At 41.2% G+C, this 20,522-nt stretch overlaps 1 pseudogene; it reads right to left on the reverse strand.

Moving 5' to 3' along the window:
* Nucleotides 1-1,791: 1,791 nt before the first annotated feature.
* Nucleotides 1,792-2,625, reverse strand: LOC115089576 (annotated as a pseudogene).
* Nucleotides 2,626-20,522: the final 17,897 nt, after the last annotated feature.

Here is a 20,522-nt window from a genome sequence, read left to right on the forward strand (position 1 = left end):
AGTAAAGCAATCTAGGGTTCACTATTCTTTTACACTGAGAATTTTTCAGCAATGGGAGGTTCAGAGGAAGTTCAGAAGATGTGTGTTAGATGGTGAGGGATAGGAAGCTTCCATCCCAAAGGGGATCAGATTAGGATATGGTTATATATGTTGATTCCACAAGCATGTGGGAGAAGTTATATGAGCTGTGTAAAAACTTTTGAGAGAGCAAGATGTGTTGTCTGGAGCTCAGAGAGGGTATCCCCAGTATATTGCCTGTCCATGGGGCTATGCTGATCTGCTAGGGAGACTTACTAAATCTCTCTGGTGTAGTACACAGGTCATCTGAAGTGAATTGTCTCTTAGTCCTGAGACATTATTTCTTGTTCTGGTGAAGGCAAAACGATTACCGTCCTGGTTAAAAGGTGAGGTGAAAGAGGCTATTTTAGCCAAAAAAACATCTTTCGAAAATTGGAAGAAGGATCCATCTGAAGAAAATAGGATAAAACATAAGCATTGTCAAGTTAAGTGTAAAACATTGATAAGACAGGCAAAGAGAGAATTTGAAATTAAGTTGGCCACAGAGGCAAAAACTTATAATAAAAACTTTATTAAATATATCCAAAGCAAGAAACCCGTGAGGGAGTCATTTGGACCACTAGATAACCGAGGGGTTAAAGGGGTTCTTAGGGAAGATAAGGCCATTGCAGAAAGACTAAATAAATTCTTTGCTTTCGTGTTTACTAATGAGGCTGTTGGGGAGATACCAGTTCCAGAGATGTTTTTCAGGAGCAATGAGTCAGACGAACTGAACGAAATCACTGTGAACCTGGAAGATGTAGTAGGCCAGATTGACAAACTAAAGAGTAGCAAATCACCTGGATCAGATGGTATGCATCCTAGGATACTGAAGGAACTAAAAAATGAAATTTCTGATCTATTAGTTAAAATTTGTAACCTATCATTAAAATCATCCATTGTACCTGAAGACTGGAGGGTGGTCAATGTAACCCCAATATTTAAAAAAGGCTCCAGGGATGATAAGGGTAACTATAGATCAGTGAGCCTGACTTCAGTGCCAGGAAAAATAGTGGATATTCTCAAGATCAAAATCGTAGAGCATATAGAATGATATGGTTTAATGTGACACAGTCAACATGGATTTACCCAGGGAAATCTTGCCTAACAAATCTGCTTCGTTTTTTGAAGTGGTTAATAAACATGTGGATAAAGGTGAACCGGTAGATTTTATTTATTTATTTATTTATAACTTTTTTTTATACCGAAGTTCAGGTAACAGAATTACTTATCACTCCGGTTTACATTATAACAAGTAGAAAACAATGACAACATATGTCTTACAATGAACAAGGGAGTGAACAACTTGGATAATATAACATAACTAGGAACAGTAGCATTATGCACTATTAGAGCGAGACTAGCGCATGGGGAGGGAGGGGGAAGGAAGGTTGTTCGTGGAGGGGGGGAGGAGGGAGAAATTTCTTATTGATGAGTAAAAACATGAGCATAGGTTCTGGACGTCAACAGTATGAAAACAGTCTATGGGAGCTGTGGAAGACTAAGCAAGTTAAGGGAATGCTTGACCGAATAGCCATGTCTTGAGTCTTTTTTTGAACGTGTTGGGGCAATGTATCAGCCTTAGCTCCGGAGGAAGCAGATTCCACTGTTTGGGGCCTGCTGTGGATAGAGCTCTTTTACTTAAAGATGTTTTCATGGGAGGTGCATGTAGAGTTCCTCTTTGTGCTAATCTTAGCGGTCAGGAAGACGTGTGAAGCTGAAGAGGGATTCTGAGGTCCAGTGGAGTGTTGTTGAATATGACTTTGTGGGTGATTGATAGAAGTTTAAACAGGATTCAAGATTTGACTGGGAGCCAGTGGAGCTTCTTTAGAATTGGTGTTATATGATCGCTTTTGTTGGACCCATCCACGAGCGAATTCTGGCCCTGGGAGAATATTCCTTAGCTTTACCTCCAAAGCGGATCAACGTTGGCCCACATGGACATTCCTTAGTATGAAGAGCTTCCCATTTTAAAATCTCTTTCCAAGCCTGTTCATTATTTACATTATGAATCTTAATAATGTTACTCATATCTTCAGCTTTCATGTCATCATCCTTCCACCTCCACCCTTTCCTTAACATTGCATTCCAGAACATCTGCTCTGATGGATAAACCCAATTTTTTTCTGAAAAAGCCATGGGAATGGTAGACTCTTCTCTGACAGTAGACAGTGGGAATGGCTGATCTGGAGCTGGTAACTGATTAGGTGGTGGCATCAAATTTCTTGGATCAATGTCTTTGCTCTTTGGAGGAGATCTGGAAGATGTATTAGGACACTCTACATACTCATAAGCTTGCTCTTGATGTGCAGGAACAAAGCTATCTTGACTCTCAACATCTTTGTTTGGTGAAGATTGTCTGTGCATAGGACAACCTTCTGTTTGCTTCTGATGCACAGGACATCCTGGAGGAGGAGATGTTGCCTGAAGTTGGCCCGACACATTTGGTGATTGGTCCACAGGAAATGGAGATGATGTAGATGCACCCATTAGCACCCTTTACAAAATTCCTGTCAATCTTAAAACACAGCGGCCTAGCAACTGGAGGACGGCTCTATGCCTACTTCAATAGATGTAGTGTATTTCAATAGATGTAGTGTATTTCAATAGATGTAGTGTAATTCAATAGATGTAGTGTATTTGGATTTTCAGAAGGCATTTGACAAAGTCCCTCATGAGAGGCTTCTAAGAAAACTAAAAAGTCATGGGATAGGAGGCGATGTCTTTTCGTGGATTACAAACTGGTTAAAAGACAGGAAACAGAGAGTAGGATTAAATGGACAATTTTCTCAATGGAAGGGAGTGGGCAAGGGAGTGCCTCAGGGATCTGTATTGGGACCCTTACTTTTCAATATATTTATAAATGATTTGGAAAGAAATATGACGAGTGAGATAATCAAATTTGCAGATGATACAAAATTGTTCAGAGTAGTTAAATCACAAGTAGATTGTGATAAATTGCAGGAAGACCTTGTAAGACTGGAAAATTGGGCATCAAAATGGCAGATGAAATTTAATGTGGATAAGTGCAAGGTGATGCATATAGGGAAAAATAACCCATGCTATAGTTACACAATGTTAGGTTCCATATTAGGTGGTACAAGCCAAGAAAGAGATCTAGGCATCATAGTGAATAACACATTGAAATTGTTGGTTCAGTGTGCTGCAGCAGTCAAAAAAGCGAACAGAATGTTGGGAATTATTACAAAGGGAATGGTAAATAAAACAGAAAATATAATGCCTCTGTATCGCTCCATGGTGAGACCGCACCTTGAATTCTGTGTACAATTCTGGTCGCCACATCTCAAAAAAGATATGATTGCGATGGAGAAGGTACAGAGAAGGGCTACCAAAATGATAAGGGGAATGGAACAGCTCCCCTATGAGGAAAGACTAAAGAGGTTAGGACTTTTCAGCTTGGAGAAGAGACGGCTGAGGGGGGGATATGATAGAGGTGTTTAAAATCATGAGAGGTCTAGAATGGGTAGATGTGAATCGGTTATTTACTCTTTCGGATAATAGAAAGACTAGGGGGCACTCCATGAAGTTAGCATGTGGCACATTTAAAACTTATCGGAGAAAGTTCTTTTTTACTCAACGCACAATTAAACTCTGGATTTTGTTGCCAGAGGACGTGGTTAGTTCAGTTAGTATAGCTGTGTTTAAAAAAGGATTGGATAAGTTCTTGGAGAAGTCCATTACCTGCTATTAATTAAGTTGACTTAGAAAATAGCCACTGCTATTACTAGCAATGATAACATGGAATAGACTTAGTTTTTGGGTACTTGCCAGGTTCTTATGACCTGAATTGGCCACTGTTGGAAACAGGATGCTGGGCTTGATGGACCCTTGGTCTGACCCAGTATGGCATGATATTATGTTCTTATGTTCTTACCTTTCCGTAAAGAAATATTTCTTGACATTGGTCCTAAGTCGTCCTCCTTGGAGTTTCATATCATGACTCCTTGTTCTATAGTTTCCTTTCCATCAGAAAACCTTTATTTTTGTCTATCATTAATATCTTTCAGGTATTTAAAAGTTTGTAACTATCTCCTGTCCCTTCTCTCCTCCAGGGTGTATATATTTAGGTCCTCTAGTGTCTTCTCATTGTTCTTCCTGGCAGACCCTAAACCATTTAGGTTGCCTGTCTCTGAACCGCTTCCATCATATAATCCTGTAACGTTTGGCCAGCCATGGGAAAGCCCCACGACTGGCCGCACTCACCCTCAGCTCTCTCTGTGCCTCCTCTTTGACTGCCCTTAATTGCGTGCACATGGCATGTGCTGAAGGATATAGGCTCCACAGCAGGAAAGCCTCCTGTGGCACCATGAGCTGACGTCCCTTGTGCCAGATATTTAAACTCCCCAGCTGATCCTATCAACACCTCAGTAACAGATCCTCCTGCCTTGTCTGCAGTGTATGTTGCTAGTTCCCTGTACGTTGCCTCATTTTCCTGCTGTCTTACCTTGCCTTGTCCTTGCTCTGCCTCTGTTGCCTTGCCCTGTCTGCCTGCCTTGTCCTGATCCTCGGGGTCTTATCTTGCCTTGCCTTATCCATCTTGTCGGTCTTGTCCCTTAATGTCTGTCTCTGCCTGTGTTGTCGGTCTTGCCCTGATTCCCCTTTTCTGCCTTGGATTTTGACGTCACTCCTGGATTGCCGTCTGCCCTGACCCTTGACCTGGACTTGGACATCATCTGCTCACTGCCAGCCCTGACCACTGTCTGTACTTGCCTAGGTTTCAACAGCAAGAGGAAATGTGGAAGAAAAAAAAAAAGGATTTGCATTCACAAAAAAGTGAGGTGTAGCTTGCTTGTTATGGCGGTTACTTCCCCAAAACCAAATAAGCCGATACTTTACTTTCAATACATATCCAGCATAGCTCTCTGCTTCAATGGCAGGGGGAATGTGGAAAAGAGGATCTGTATATGGACAACAACCAACAAGGTCTGAATTACATAGTCTGGGTGGACAAAGGCATGGGTGTAGCCTGCTTATTGCTGAGGTTACTACCCCTAATTAAGCTAGATATTCACTTGGATGTGGTTCTGGCACTGCTCGCTACATAGGTGGTGGGGTGGAGGGGAAATGGAACTAAGGGGTACTAAAAGCCAGGCGTAACAAGTATGAGAAAAAAAAAAAAAGAGTGCATGACTTGCTGGGCAGACTGGATGGGCCGTTTGGTCTTCTTCTGCCGTCATTTCTATGTTTCTATGTTTCTATACTTGGACTCTTTCGTTAAGGAACACTCACCTAAGCCCTGCCGGCCCCTGGAACCCAAAGGCTTAACCCGTGGGGAATGAGGCTGGTACACTGAAGCTCCACATCCAGTCACAGTAGGGCATGTCTACCAGCTGTCAGCATGAGCCTAGTAGGTTCACCTACTAGACAGCATTAACCATGCCACAGCCCAAGGGCTCACAGCCATGGCAAATCCTTTTTGAGATACAGTCTCCAGAACTGAAGATAGTACTCCAAGTGAGGCCTCTCCAAAGACCTATACAGGGCATTATTACCTCCTTTTTCTTGTTGGTTACATCTCGCTCTATGCAGTCTAGCATCCTTCTGGCATTAGCCACTGCCTTGTCACATTGCTTTGCTACTTTTCAGCTTCTATCATCCCAAGATCTCTATCAATCCATGCTCATCAGTCTTTTGTCCTCCATCACTTAGAGCAACGTTGGATTACTACACCCCAAATGCATAACTCTGCACTTCAGAAGAGCATGCATTCATTTTCCCACCACCAAAGTAAGAATAACCGGCCTGCAGTCTCCTCTCTGCTACTACTTTTGTGAGGCAGGATCACAACTGCCCTTCCCCAATGTCACACACCACTCCCATTTCCAGGGATCTGTTGAATACTTAGAACATGTCCTTCAGCGGACCCACCAGCACTTCTCTGAGCTCCCTTAGGGGTGAATTTTAAAAGAGTTGATCACATTAAAAGGCTCATGTATGCAAGCATCTGGGCCAAGTGCGAGCAACTCATATTTTTAAATTGCCCAATTATGCACATATATGTGCATACGCAAGCAACCAATACATAGAAAAGAGGAGCAGAGTTAGGGTGTGTCGACAAGTTCCGAGTGGGGTCAACATTTATGTGTGTAAATATGGATTTTAAATCCAACACCTGCAGCACGTGTCGGGCTGCTATCCATGCTTATTTACTTCTACTCTTGATGAGGTATACGTCTGAAGAAAACTCATCCAAATGGCAGATGAAATTTAATGTGGATAAGTGCAAGGTGATGCATATAGGGAAAAATAACCCATGCTATAGTTACACAATGTCAGGTTCCATATTAGGAGCTACCACCCAAGAAAGAGATCTAGGCGTCATAGTGGATAACACATTGAAATCATCAGTTCAGTGTGCTGCGGCAGTCAAAAAAGCAAGAAAGGGAATGGTGAATAAAACAAAAAATGTCATAATGCCTCTGTATCGCTCCATGGTGAGACCGCACCTTGAATACTGTGTACAATTCTGGTCGCCGCATCTCAAAAAAGATATAGTTGCAATGGAAAAAGTACAGAGAAGGGTGATCAAAATGATAAAGGGAATGGAACAGCTCCCCTATGAGGAAAGACTAAAGAGGTTAGGACTTTTCAGCTTGGAGAAGAGATGGCTGAGGGGAGATATGATAGAGTTGTTTAAAATTGTGAGAGGTCTAGAGTGGGTTAATGTGAATCAGTTATTTACTCTTTCAGATAATAGAAAGACTAGGCGGCACTCCATGAAGTTAGCATGTGGCACATTTAAAACTAATCGGAGAAAGTTCTTTTTCACTCAACACACAATTAAACTCTGGAATTTTTTGCCAGAGGATGTGGTTAGTGCAGTTAGTGTAGCTGTGTTTAAAAAAGGATTGGATAAGTTCTTGGAGGAGAAGTCCATTATTACCTGTTATTAATTAAGTTGACTTAGAAAATAGCCACTGCTAGTACTAGCAACAGTAGCATGGAATAGACTTAGTTCTTAGTTTCAGGTTCTTATGGCCTGGATTGGCCACTGTTGGAAACAGGATGCTGGGCTTGATGGACCCTTGGTCTGACCCAGTATGGCATGTTCGTATGTTCTTATGTTTTAGATTTAAAACACCTGTGTTAGGGGTCTGGGTAAACTGGGGTGAGTGCAGGTTGAAGAACCAGGAGGTCTCGATTTTGGTCATACTGGCTATTTCCTTCAGGCACACATGTTTTAAAATCAGCTTAGTTGCATGCATTAAAGCAGACAAATACCTAATGAAGAAACACAAATAACATTTGCTCGTGTAACCACTTAAAATTAGGAGCACACATATATGCGTTAGGTGTATTTTAAATCATATGCATGGATGATTTAACTTTCTTGCATATATGGGCAATCATAAGAACATAAGAAATTGCCATAGTGGGTCGGACTAAGGGTCCGTTAAGCCCAGCATCCTGTTTCCAACAGTGGTCAATCCAGGCTACAAGTAGTTGGCAAGTACCCGAAAACTAAGTATATCCCATGCTACTGATGCTAGCAATAGCAGTGGCTATTTTCCAAGACAACTTGATTAATAGCAGGTAATTGAACTCTCCTCCAAGAACTTATCCAAACCTTTTTTATTTTATTTTATTTTATTTTTATTTATGCATTTAAAGCATTACATCAAGAATATCATCTTGACAAGAATTACAGACATTTATCAAATCATCAATTTCAAGGAAGTTCCACAAAAAGAAATTATATATAAATTAACATATCTGTATATAAAGTCTTCAATAGAGGAGGGATGGCTATACAAAACTCTAGGAAAACATAAGAGCAACTCTTAATCAATATAAAGAAACAACTAGGAGATCCAAGATCTCGTTACTGTGAGGGATATACAGTTTCAATATTAGGAACAGCTGGTGTTACTGCAACTTGGTCTACTAAACACACACAGAAACTTTAAGTAAAATACCCCCCAACTTGCAAAAATTGAGATCTTAGTAGAAGGAAGGCCTTTCTTCTTTTTTGAGTTTCACGTGAAACATCCGGATAAACTCTTATTTTCCAACCGAGAAACGTATCCTCCTTATGTCGTAGGCTTAAGCAAAATAACCACTCCTTGTCATGGTCCAGAGCTAATGTTACTATTAGAGTCACGGGAATTGCCAAATCTGTATCCGATGTCTCCAATAAATGTGTAATATTTAAGGATTGAGCTTGTTCAGGTTCATTAGATGGTCTGGCCTCTATTTGTTCCTCTGGTCTTCTCAATGGTAAATAAAATATTTTTGTGATCAGAGGTACAGCAGACTCCTCTATTTGTAACACATCCAAGAGATATTGCTTAAATAAATCTCTAGGAGATCTCATTGGAATCTTAGGAAAGTTTATATATCTTAAATTTCGGCTCTTACTTAGATTCTCTAAGTTTTCCAATTTTCTTGCTATGATATTTCTCTCTTTAATCATTACCTCCTGGGTTGTTTTTACTTCATTTATCTGTTGCCTATTTGGCAGAATTTGGCTTTCCAGCTCCACCATAGTTTGATTTAATAAAGTCATTTTTTCCTCTAGTTCAACTCTAATATTTATCGGGATCATTTGTTGTAAAATTGACATTCTCATGTCGATAATAGTTTCCCAAATAGTTTCTAGAGAAAAGGAAGAAGGTCTTACCACTTCTGGCAGATTTATTGCAGATTTTCCTGCAGCAGCTCCTGCTGTCCCGATAGTGAAGTTCCTGCTCCAGTACCGAGTTACCCTCCGATTGAACCTGGGCTTCCTGAAACGGCTGAAAACCCTCCAATCCCTGCCAGGACACGCCCCTCGACACTTCAGGCGGTCGGCGTTCCTGTCGGCAAGGGAGCAGCTCTCTCCTCAGCTGGATTCACGGGTGGTGTCCCTTCTGCAGGGCTGAACGGAGACATTGAGCCAGCGAGAGAAGGGAGCTCTTCTTCCCCTCCTACTCTCTCCAGCGGCTACAGACTTCCCACATCTTGGTCTCGGCGCACGATGTGTGCATCCATGGGTCCCTGGATCAGCGTCGAAGTAGAGGGAGCCGCAGGGAAAGGTTCCCCTCTAGGTTTCTGCTTTATCACCATAAGGTAAACGATAGAAAGAAATAAGTTTATTATCAACTCAGGAGCACACGGCGCACAGTAGGGGTGTGCATTAATTTCCAACATATTGGTAATCCGCAACATATAGGACCATATTCGTTGTATTCATGGGGAAGCGAAACGTATCGCGATTCCCCACGAATACAACAAATCTTCACCGAATTATTCGGCCATCTAAAGGAGCAAATTTAAACAAACCCCCCACCCTCCTGACCCTCCCCCCCAAGACTTACGAAGACTCCCTGGTGGTCCAGCGGGGGGTCCGGGAGCCATCTCCTGCACTCACGCCATCGGATGCTGGTATTCAAAATGGTGCCGATAGCTTTTGACCTTACTCTGTCACAGGGGCTACCGGTGCCATTGGTCGACCCCTGTCATATGGTAGGAGCAATGGATGGCCGGCACCATCTTGTGCTCTCCTAGGCAGCGGCCATCTTAGAACCGCCCCCTCAGATGTCATCCAAACCTTTTTTAAACCCAGCTATTCTAACTGCAGTAACCACATCACCTGGTAACAAATTCCAGAGTTTAATTGTGCGTTGAGTGAAAAAGAACTTTCTCTAATTAGTTTTAAATTTGCTACATGCTAACTTCATGGAGTGCCCCCTAGTCCTTCTATTATCCGAAAGAGTAAATAACCATTTCACATTTACTGTTCTAGACCTCTCATGATTTTAAATATCTCTATCATATCCCCCCTCAGCCGTCTCTTCTCCAAGCTGAACAGCCCTAATCTCTTTAGTCTTTCCTCATAAGGGAGCTGTTCCATCCCCTTTATCAGTTTGGTTGCCCTTCTCTGTACCTTCTCCATCACAGCTATATCTTTTTTGAGATGCGGCGACCAGAATTGTACACAGTAATCAAGGTGCGATCTCACCATGGAGTGATGTAGAGGCATTATGACATTTTCAGTTTTATTCTCCATTCCCTTCTTAATAATTTCTATTTGCTTTTTTGACTGCTGCAGCACACTGAGCTGACAATGTCAATGTATTATCCACTATGACGCTTAGATCTCTTTCCTGGGTGGTAGCTCCTAATATGGAGCCTAACAACGTGTAACTACAGCATGGACTATTTTTCCCTATATGCATTACTTTGCACTTATCCACATTAAATTTCATCTGCCATTTGGATGCCCAATTTTTCAGTCTTACAAGGTCCTCCTGCAATTTATCACAATCTGCTTGTGATTTAACCACTCTGAATAATTTTGGATCATCTGCAAATTTGATTACTCACTCGTCGTATTCCTTTCTAGATCATTTATAAATATATTGAAAAGCACGGGTACTGGTAAAGATACTTGAGGCACTCCACTGTATACCCTTTTCCACTGAGAAAATTGTCCATTTAATCCTACTCTCTGTTTCCTGTCTTTTAACCAGTTTGTATTACTTTGTAATCCTCGAAAAGACATCGCCACCTATCCCATGACTTTTTACTTTTCTTAGAAGCCTCTCATGAGGAACTTTGTCAAATGCCTTCTGAAAATCTAAATGCACTACATCTACCCGTTCAACTTTATTTATATGTTTATTAACTCCTTCAAAAAAGTGAAACAGATTTGTGAGGCAAGACTTGCCTTGGGTAAAGCCATGCTGACTGAATCGTATACAGCTAACTTTAGATCTCTTTATGCCCATCTCTTTCCCACCACTTATCTGGCTAAGTGGCAGTCGCTGAATGGGACCCGATATTCAGCGGCTGCCACTTAATAGGATAATCCGTACTTATCCAGCTAAGTAGCACTGAATATCGACCTCAGACTGATCTGTATTATACTGACTTCCTTCCAAAACATTTTTACTTAGACACTGACTCTTCTGTACATACGCCACATTTGTGTACCTGAAGTTGAATCCTTGGTTCTAGCCAAGTTTTTCTAACAACCTTATTTAATGCAAAGCAGTTTGCCAGAACAGGATAAGATTATTCCACTATAATTGCATTTATCCTGAAGTAACAATATTGAGATGAAATATCTCATTTAGAGTGTGACCAGACTAAGTGGAAATGCTCCAGTGAATTTTACAGCCTCCTTTGCAGGAAAGGAATCATGTATTAAAAATCAGGCAGGCCCACATGAGACATCCTCTGTTCACTGCATTCCATCTGCTGCTCTGGAAATTATATAATTTACACAATATCTATGAGCTAACAAATTAGTGACTCCGACCTTAACTCTGACAAGCACCCTGTGGAAAGAAATGCATCACGCTTTCTTTCATTAAATCAATCTTTTGAAAGAGGCCTTTTTTCTGTGGCATGCAATTCATTTCTAATTATAAGCTATTCTAAGATATCAAAACATATTTATATGCAGGAATATCTAGAAGAAACAGGATTTTTAGGATGATCAATTTTGACTGTTCTTTCAAGGAACTGCTGTGTTATATTTAGATACAGGATCTTTCCTCACTATCAGGATAAAGCAAATTCTTAATTTGTTTGACAAATGTTATAATGTAGTTGAGAGACAAAAATTATACTCAGGACAGCTGTTAATTTTGATGCATCTTGAAAAGGATTCAGTCTGTCATAGAGGTTGTGATGCTTCTTATTGCACCTAATTATCTGAAGATGTTGTGCATAAAATTTTGAGACCATACATGACTCTGCTATTTGACTTCCGAATGGAAAACATGCCATGTAGTCTTCATACACCAAAATATTTTGGGGTAATTGTTATATTGCTCCAAGTAAAGGTATATATAATAGAGGGTGGGTTAAATGATTTCAAATGTCCACCACATTTTTAAATACATTTCAGTTGTTTATTGAACTTCTCTGTGATGTGCCGAAGGACAACCAAACTTCTATATAAGTAAACGATATCCCGACACAAACTGTGTTTCATGGGAACTGCATTGGGAGGGACTGTACAAAAGGTTTGCCAAGACAAGGCTGAATTGCATGACGTGTCATTTCTCATTGTAAGCTGTTAGAGGCTTGACCAAATAATATTAGCCTTATATTGGAAAACCTTTGGAAGCACCGATGAAAGGTCCCTCCCGAGACAGTTTCCACAAAACACTGTCCATGTCAGGGGACAGTTTACTTAAATGGAAGTGTGTTTGTCCTTCGACACGTCACAGAAAAGGTTCTGACTGGTCTCTGCTTCACCTGGGTCCTCCTGCCAATGGTGGGAACCTACAGGTCTCCTCCCTGCAGGTAGAGTCAATCCTGCCTCGGCCCAGGAGTCCACAGGCACAACAGTGGTAAGGGCAGGATAAGAGAAGATGTGCATTTGGGAGGTTCCACCCCTCCCCCCCCCCCCGAGTTGGCAAACATAGGCACATCCTTAGAAAAAGCGTCTATCTCCAATATCTCCTCTTCTTTGGCCTTCCCAAACAAATGAGTCACCGACTGCTTATGCTCATGCTGGCTGGACATGAATCTAGCACATGATTGGCAACTCTAGCAAGACAACTTAGTCATAGAGAGTCTACTCATTTAAAGGGAGAGAGAGAGAGAAGGGAGGGAGAGAGAAGGGGGAAGAATGCCTAGAGGGAGGAAAGAATATCTGGAGTTGGGAAGGGTAAAGAATGTCTGGAGCAGCCTTTCTCAATCTTTTTACCCTTGAAATAATTTCTGGGTCTCAGGGAACCTCTGCATAAAAATTATTATATCTACAGCTCATGGTATGTTAACGAGATTAGTAAACCGTATATATATATAAAATAATCCAATAATAATTGTCCATGCCTATACAGAACATGGATAAAAGTGTTATTTTTGAAATTATAAATAAAGAACAAAATTTACTTCTTTAATGTGAAACCTGTACTTGTTTGTTGCTGCACAAACACTTAATTCTGTGTTGAACTTGAGATAAGCACACACGGATTTCATCTTCAACTGAAATGAGATGATTCCTGTCCTTACTCTTCATGCTTGTTAAACAAGAAAAAGCTTGCTCACTCATGTAAAAAGTTGAAAACTGCAGCAAAATGTTCTTTGCCTGCCCGTGAATGGCAGGATGGTGCTCGAAGTTCAAAAAACAAGGTTTATTTTTTTTCTCAGTCATGATTTCTGATGGAAACTCTAGTGACCTCTCGAGGAACCCTTGGGTTCTATGGAACCCTGGTTCAGAAAGGCTGGTCTAGAGGTAGGGAGGAAGGAGAAAATGGCTGGAGGGAGAGACACTGAGGGAAGGAGGAAGAGAGGGAGGGAGAGAGGGGAGAGAATGAATAGAGGGAGGGAGGGGGAGAAAATGCCTGGAGGGAAGGGGGAGAAGAAGGAGAGAATAACTAGAGGGCCAATTAGCTCCTTTGTCAAACCGTTCAATAAAACACTGTTCACCAATGGGATGAGAGAAGCATTATTGATTGATGGTTTGGAAATAAATGTGTAACCAGGAATCTTTTCTGTATGTGCTGCCACAGTCTATGAAAGCACACAGAGAATATTAGAACCCACTTTCCTGTCACCTCCAGACCCCACAACACTGGAAAGGTCTTTGAGACAGGTACCACTTTCAGCCTGGGCCTAATCCCCCACCACTACTACCATCACAACCACATCAAGTAGATGAACACTAACTGCTATCTTATTCTGTTTTCTACAACTAGAGCCAGTAAGCAACCCTTTTTGAGGGCCACACCATTTACTGGGTCCTCTCTCTCTGACATAGCATACTGGTGCTTTACAAGTGTTTCCATGATATATATTTGTTCCACATGAATGCTTTGTATATAGTTTGTGGTGTAAGCAGGAGGTACTGTTCTGTTAGGCAAAAAGAAAGGGCAACTGAGTGTGAAGAAAAATACCCACATTTCAGGTATATTTAAAGAATGTACAATTTTCAGTGTTGCAGGGGCACAGTCTGGCATGGAGTCGGATGGATTGTGGCCATGTGGCCACCGAAGGGCAAGACACTACATGATTCCCCCTGGATGCAGCCATCACCAGCCTTTGCTGTGCCATCAGGCTGGATGGCCCCTCCCCAGGCAGGAGCTCCACCTCCACCATTTCCTGTTCCACCTATTCCTTCACTACTGCCCATCTTGCTACCACCTCTTCTAATGCTGCCAACACCACAGAATTGGGCATAGGAAGGCAGCAGAGCTTCTCACACCCAAAAAAAGAGGGCAGCCAAGGAAGTACTAACTTTATGTTATTTCTTAGTCATCACATTAAGCACAGCACTCTTTATATCAGAGTTTTCCTTTCCTCTATAGCCTGCCGTTGACTCATGCAATACATCTTCTGCAATTCCTCCAGACTCCACTAGTCTTCCTTTTCCTGATCCTGCTCTTCATCAGGATTACATTCCATCTCTCTGGAAGAGGCATGCATCTAGTGTTGGCAAGGTTATGTAGCATATAGCAAACAAGAAAGATCTCACAGACTATAACTGGTTTGTAGAGAAGGCTGCTCCCAGATCTGTCCACACAGCAGAAATGTGTTTTGAGTAGGCTAAAGGTTCTCTTATTGATTACCCAGGTCTGCTGGTGGGCCCTGTTGTAGGAAGCCTCTGCAGCGATCTGTGGGTTAGCCATCGGAAACATGAGTCAGGTTTTGAGTGGATATCCTCTGTTACCTGTCATGAAGAAGCCAGAGAAGAAGAGAGTTACATGTGCCTTAGGAATGGGAAGCAGGGCAGTTCACAGGACAAGGTTGGAGGAGGGCTCATGGCCCAGTGCTGTCCATCCATCTAGATATGAAGGATTCAATAGTTGGAGATTAGATGCAGTATAGAGATGTGAATCGTGTCCTCGATCGTCTTAACGATCGATTTCGGCTGGGAGGGGGAGGGAATCGTATTGTTGCCGTTTGGGTGGGTAAAGTATCGTGAAAATCGTTAAAATCGTGAGCCGGCACACTAAAACCCCCTAAAACCCACCCCCGACCCTTTAAATTAAATCCCCCACCCTCCCGAACCCCCCCCCAAATGCTTTAAATTACCTGGGGATCCAGTGGCGGTCCGGAACGGCGGCGGTCTTATTTCTTGCTCTACTTAATTTTTTCCCTAATATATTTCATTAGCTTAGCTCCAGCTGAGTTTGCCCAAAGGTGGCTAACTGCACTGTTTGTGTAAGACAGGTTTATCCAACTCCCGTGTCCCGCTTCTCTTAAGGAAATCAAAGCTGCATCTGTGCTTTAAATTACCTGGGGATCCAGCGACGGTCCGGAACGGTGGCGCCATTTTCCGTACGGAAAACTATTCGCGGCAGGAAATCGCTCCCGGACCCCCTTTGGGTAGGCACTAATTTCTTAAAGTAAAATGTGCGGCTTGGCTGCACATTTTACTTACACTATTGCGCGGGCATACCTAATAGGGCCATCAACATGCATTTGCATGTTGAGAGCGCTATTAGGTTCCGCGGGTTGGACGTGCATTTTCCTCCCCTTACTGAATAAGGGGTAAGGGAAAACGCATGTCCAAGGGCAGGTTAACAGTGCACCTGTTAGAGATATAAATACCTATCTAGTGTTGGGATATTATGGCTAGTCTCTCCCTCTCCCTCCAGGCATTTGAAAACACATCACAAAACATGATAATGCAAGCTATTGCACAGCTTAACACTACTGAAAAAGGTGTAGTTAAAGCCATGCAATAAGGCTTTGCAAAACAGTAAACCCAGCCCACCCCTCCTCTTTTTCAGATTTGCATCGCACCATATGTTATGGTGCTATCACATGCGTTAACGGCGCTTTTCGCATATGATAAGCCCCTAACGCATGCAAAAATGCCTTATAGCATTTTGATAAATGACCCTATTGGTCTCCTCATACCATTGCTAGTTTTACCATCCAAAATGGCACTGGCCACGCTCAGGCCCAGCTCAATGCTATTTTGTATGGAATAAATTAAAAAATGTTGATGACCTTGTTCCAACGGCGCCATTTTTAATCATAGTATACAGATGGGCTGGAGCAACCGAGGATTGCTCTGCCCCATGAAGAACATGTTAAAAGTGTTTGGAGGGCTAGGGAAGGGAGAAGGAAGAGAAGGGCAGGGAGTGGGGTTTTTTGTTTTATTTTTTGTTTCTTTCTATTTGTTTCATTTGTTGTTTGGGTTATTTTATTTTTTCATTTTAAATAAATGAAAGCCAAAAAACAAATAAATAACATCCCCAAAAATGAAAAACAAAATGAAACAAAAAAAATGCGCACAGCCCTATTGCCTACTAGAAGATGTCCTGTTTGCAGGAAATTACTACTTTGTAAAGTATATTATAGCACATTCCCACAGAATCACCAATTAATTATATATGCAGAAATCATAATTTGAACATATTTTGCTTTATCTTCTTCATTGCTCATTTCCTTGCCATTTCTAATGTCAGTTCTCATTCTGATGACAGATTGTTTATTGATCTCTGTGACTTTTGATGCTGGAAACTCTCAATTTTGTATCTGTAAAGTTCCTAAATCATATCCCTGAATGATAGCCACATGAGTTTAAAATACCTAATGCTAATTTTTAAACACAGAGCAATTTATTCTTCAATGTATTCAACCTGAATATCTAATTTGCCCATTTTAATGCTACTTGAAAGTTATGTTAACCAAATAAGTGCATGGCTGTGTTATTACCATAATTAAGCAGTAATTTATATGCAAATGAAAAATATGATGAATAATGAAAATGTTTACTTGTGCTAAATTGAGCTCTTTATGTGAAAATGAAACAGCAAAAAAGTAAAATTTAAATACCATGAAAATGAAGTGTAGGCAGGTTGATGCATCACTGAATGCATCTTTTTAGAGTAAAGTTTTTTTTAAAAAACTGATTAATTTATGAGTCTAAGTCCAATCTCTGCCACTGTCTATCAGATGCTGGAAAAAGATCACTTGGATTTATCAAAACTCAATAATGATGAGAAAAAACTATGGGTGTCTGTAGATTGATGAAAGATCACGCTGCCCATAGGCAGTGCCATGGTGACGATGGGTACAGCTTTAATGCTGTGCTGGCACATGGAACTTTAGCAAGCAGAGGCTGGCTTCTCTTTCTCCTGGGTATTTGGTGCCTTCAAAATCTGGCGCTCTAGGTACTTGTCTACATTGCCTATGCCTAAATCCGGGCCTGGAATGGCAATAATAGAGCCAATCTCTAAAATGTCGATTTTCAAAATACCATTTTAGCCCAACAAATCTTACCTTTCAATATTCTCCCCCCTTCATTTACCTGGCTAAATGAATGGGAGTAAAATTGCTACCCACATACATTTATCTGGGTAAGAAAGGGACTGGTTGTAGTGTTCCGGGGATGGGTTTCTTAAATTTAGCTGGATTACAGCTTATTCAGTGCTACTTAGCTAATTTTTTGCTGGGTAAGTGCAGCCACATGAAAGGCAGGCCTCAGTCTGACTGCATATACTCTGTTTGATTGGATTTAGTTGGCTATTCAGCTGAACCTTTAGCTGGGTACGTGTGGATGAATATCTGGTTAGGGGTAATTGGGAAATTTAACTCAGTTATATTTAACCGGAGTCACCCTGCTGAAAATCGATCCCTAAGACTTTTTTCCCCATTCTGTGTCCCCGATGAATCAGACTAACTCAGGTTCAGCATGCAGTAGTGCCAGTCGTTATATTTCTTGAAACCTCTCAGTCATTTTAGTGGCAATCATGTTGATGATCTATGAAGAAAATTATGGTTTACCTGAGAGATACAATTCCCCTTGCTATCTGATGGCACAGAACGTCCCCAAACCTGATCCCCTCAGTTGAAATCAGGCAGCAGCAAGGATTTCTCCTATAGTTGAATTTGTTCCCCATCCCCTCACTGGTACCTAAAAGCATCAGCTCTGGAATTCATCTGATCTCCACCAAGAACTCATTTTTCAATGATGACTTTAACTGAGCAGACTTGATGAGACTTTACAGTCCTTATCTGCTCCAGAGCTCTAAAAGAACAAAAACTTGAACTTGCTAACCTGGCATTAAAAATCTGATATTTAAAAAACAGCCACAATTCCTAAAGAATGGAAGGTGGGTATCGTGATGCCAATTTTTGCAAAGGGCTCCAGGGGTGATCCGGGAAACAATAGATCGGTGAGCCTGAGGTCAGTGCCAGGCAAAATGGTAGAAGCCCTTCTTAAAAGCAAAATCACTGGCCATGTAAATACACAGGTCTTAATGGGGAAGAGTCAACATGGTTTTAGCAAGGGGAAGTCTTGTCTTACTAGTCTTTTAGAATTTTTTGAAGGTGTAAAAAAACATGTGGTTGATATAGTGCATTTGGATTTTCAGAAAGCACTAGACAAAGTCCCCCTTGAGAAACTCCTCATAAAATTGCAAAGTCCCGAGATAGGAGGCAGTAGTCTATTGGTGACTGGTCAAAAGGCTGAAAACAGAAAGTAGATCTAAGTGCTCAGTTTTCCAAATGGAAAAAGGTCATTAGAGCCACAGGGATCTGTTTTGGGAACAGTGCGGTTTAATGCATTATTCATACATGATCAGGAAAAGAGAACAATGAGTTAAGGGATCAGATTTTCAGATGACACAAAATTATTCAAATCTGTTAAAATGGCAGAGGAATGTGACTTGTGAGACTAGACGACTGGGCAACTGAATAACAGATGACATTTAATGTGGAAAATTTTAAATAATCCCAACTACAGGTACATGATGCTGGGTTTTGTATTAGCAGTCACTACCCCAGAAAGGGACCTTGACGTCCTTGTGACAATACGTTGAAATCCTCAGCTCAGTACATGGTCAAAAAAAAGCAAATATAATGTTAGGAATGATCCAAAAAGGAATGGAGATTAAAATGGAAAATATCATATTTAATAAAAATATAGCGGAACTAGAAAAGGTGCAGAAGAGGGTGACAAAAATGATAAAAGAATTAAATATCTCGCCTATATTGAGAGGCTACAGCTTGGAAAAGAGATGGCTGAGAGGGAACATGATAGTTTATAAAATCACTAGTAGGGTGAAATGGGTAATGAAAGGATGGTTATTTATCTTTTCAAATAATACTAAACAAGGGGACATTCCATGAAACTAACAACCGGCAGATACTAAACAAATCACAGAAAGCACTTTTTCACTATGTGCACTATCAATATGTGGAATCTATTGCCAGAGGATGTGATCAAGGAAACTAGCATAGAGGGGTTTAAAAGAGGTTTGGACAAGTTCCTGGATGAAAAGTCCATAACATATTATTACCCAAGTAGACTAAAGACAGCTATTCCTCCCTTCGGAGTAACAGGAATTAGATCCACTTTATTGTATCGGTCAGGTGCTTGTGCCCTGGATTGACCTCTGTCGACAGAGGGTGCTGGGCTTGATGGACCCTGGTCTGACTCAGCATTCCAATTCTTATGTTTTAATGTTCTTAGCAGTTTATGAGGACACATTTCAAACTATGCACTTAGAGATAGATTTTGAAAAGGTTGCTAAAGGCAAAACTGGGAGATATTTATTTATTTATTTATTTATTTAGAGTTTTTATATACCGGCAATCATGAAAACATATCTTGCTGGTTTACATAGAACGGGGGTGCAATAAATACATAGAACTTAAAAAACATAGAACCAGAACTGAGGTGACAGAAGGTACAGTTACATTTAACAATGGAGGCCAAACTTGGAGAAGGAAAAAGAGAAGAGAGGATAGAAATGGTTAAACAATGTACAATTTAAATGTAGTATACAAATGTTATATACAAATGGTAAGGTGTTTTGGGAGTCATTGGGTTGTGTCCGGAAAAGCTTGCTTGAATAACCAAGTCTTAAGTTTTTTCCTAAAAGTTGGGAGGCAGGGCTCCTGTCTGAGGTCTGTAGGAATGGAATTCCACAGTAGAGGGCCAGCTGTGGAGGTGGCACGATCTCTTAGGGTAATGTGTTTGGTCGTTTTCACTGGGGGAACCAGGAGGGAACCTCTGTAAGCATCTCTGGTAGGTCTAGTAGAGTTATGTACTTGGAGCGGGAATTGGAGATCGAGAGTGGTGAGTTGATGAATAGTTTTATAGGTGATAGTTATGGCTTTATACATGATGCGGAAGTATACGGGTAACCAATGAAGCTCTTTCAGGACTGGTGAAATGTGGTCTCTTTTCCTTGCGCCTGTCAGGATACGGGCAGCTGAATTTTGAACCATCTGTAGTGGTTTGGAGTAGGATGAAGGTAGACCTAGCAATAGGGAATTGCAGTAGTCCAGTTTCGAAAATATGACTGCTTGGATGATCGTTCTGAAATCTTGAGCGTGGAAAAGAGGTCTTATCCTTTTCAGGACCTGGAGTTTATAGAAGCAGTCTTTGGTTGTTTTGTTGATGTGGGCCTTGAAGTTTAGCCGGTTATCTATTATCACTCCTAGGTCTCTGGTTTGTGTGGTAGGAAGATTGGTAGGAAGTATACTGTTGTTGGTGTTGTTTTCAGGCGAGATGAGCAGGATCTCAGTCTTGGAGGAATTTA

This window comes from Rhinatrema bivittatum, chromosome 4 (genome assembly GCF_901001135.1).
Source record: "Rhinatrema bivittatum chromosome 4, aRhiBiv1.1, whole genome shotgun sequence".
NCBI lineage: Eukaryota > Metazoa > Chordata > Amphibia > Gymnophiona > Rhinatrematidae > Rhinatrema > Rhinatrema bivittatum.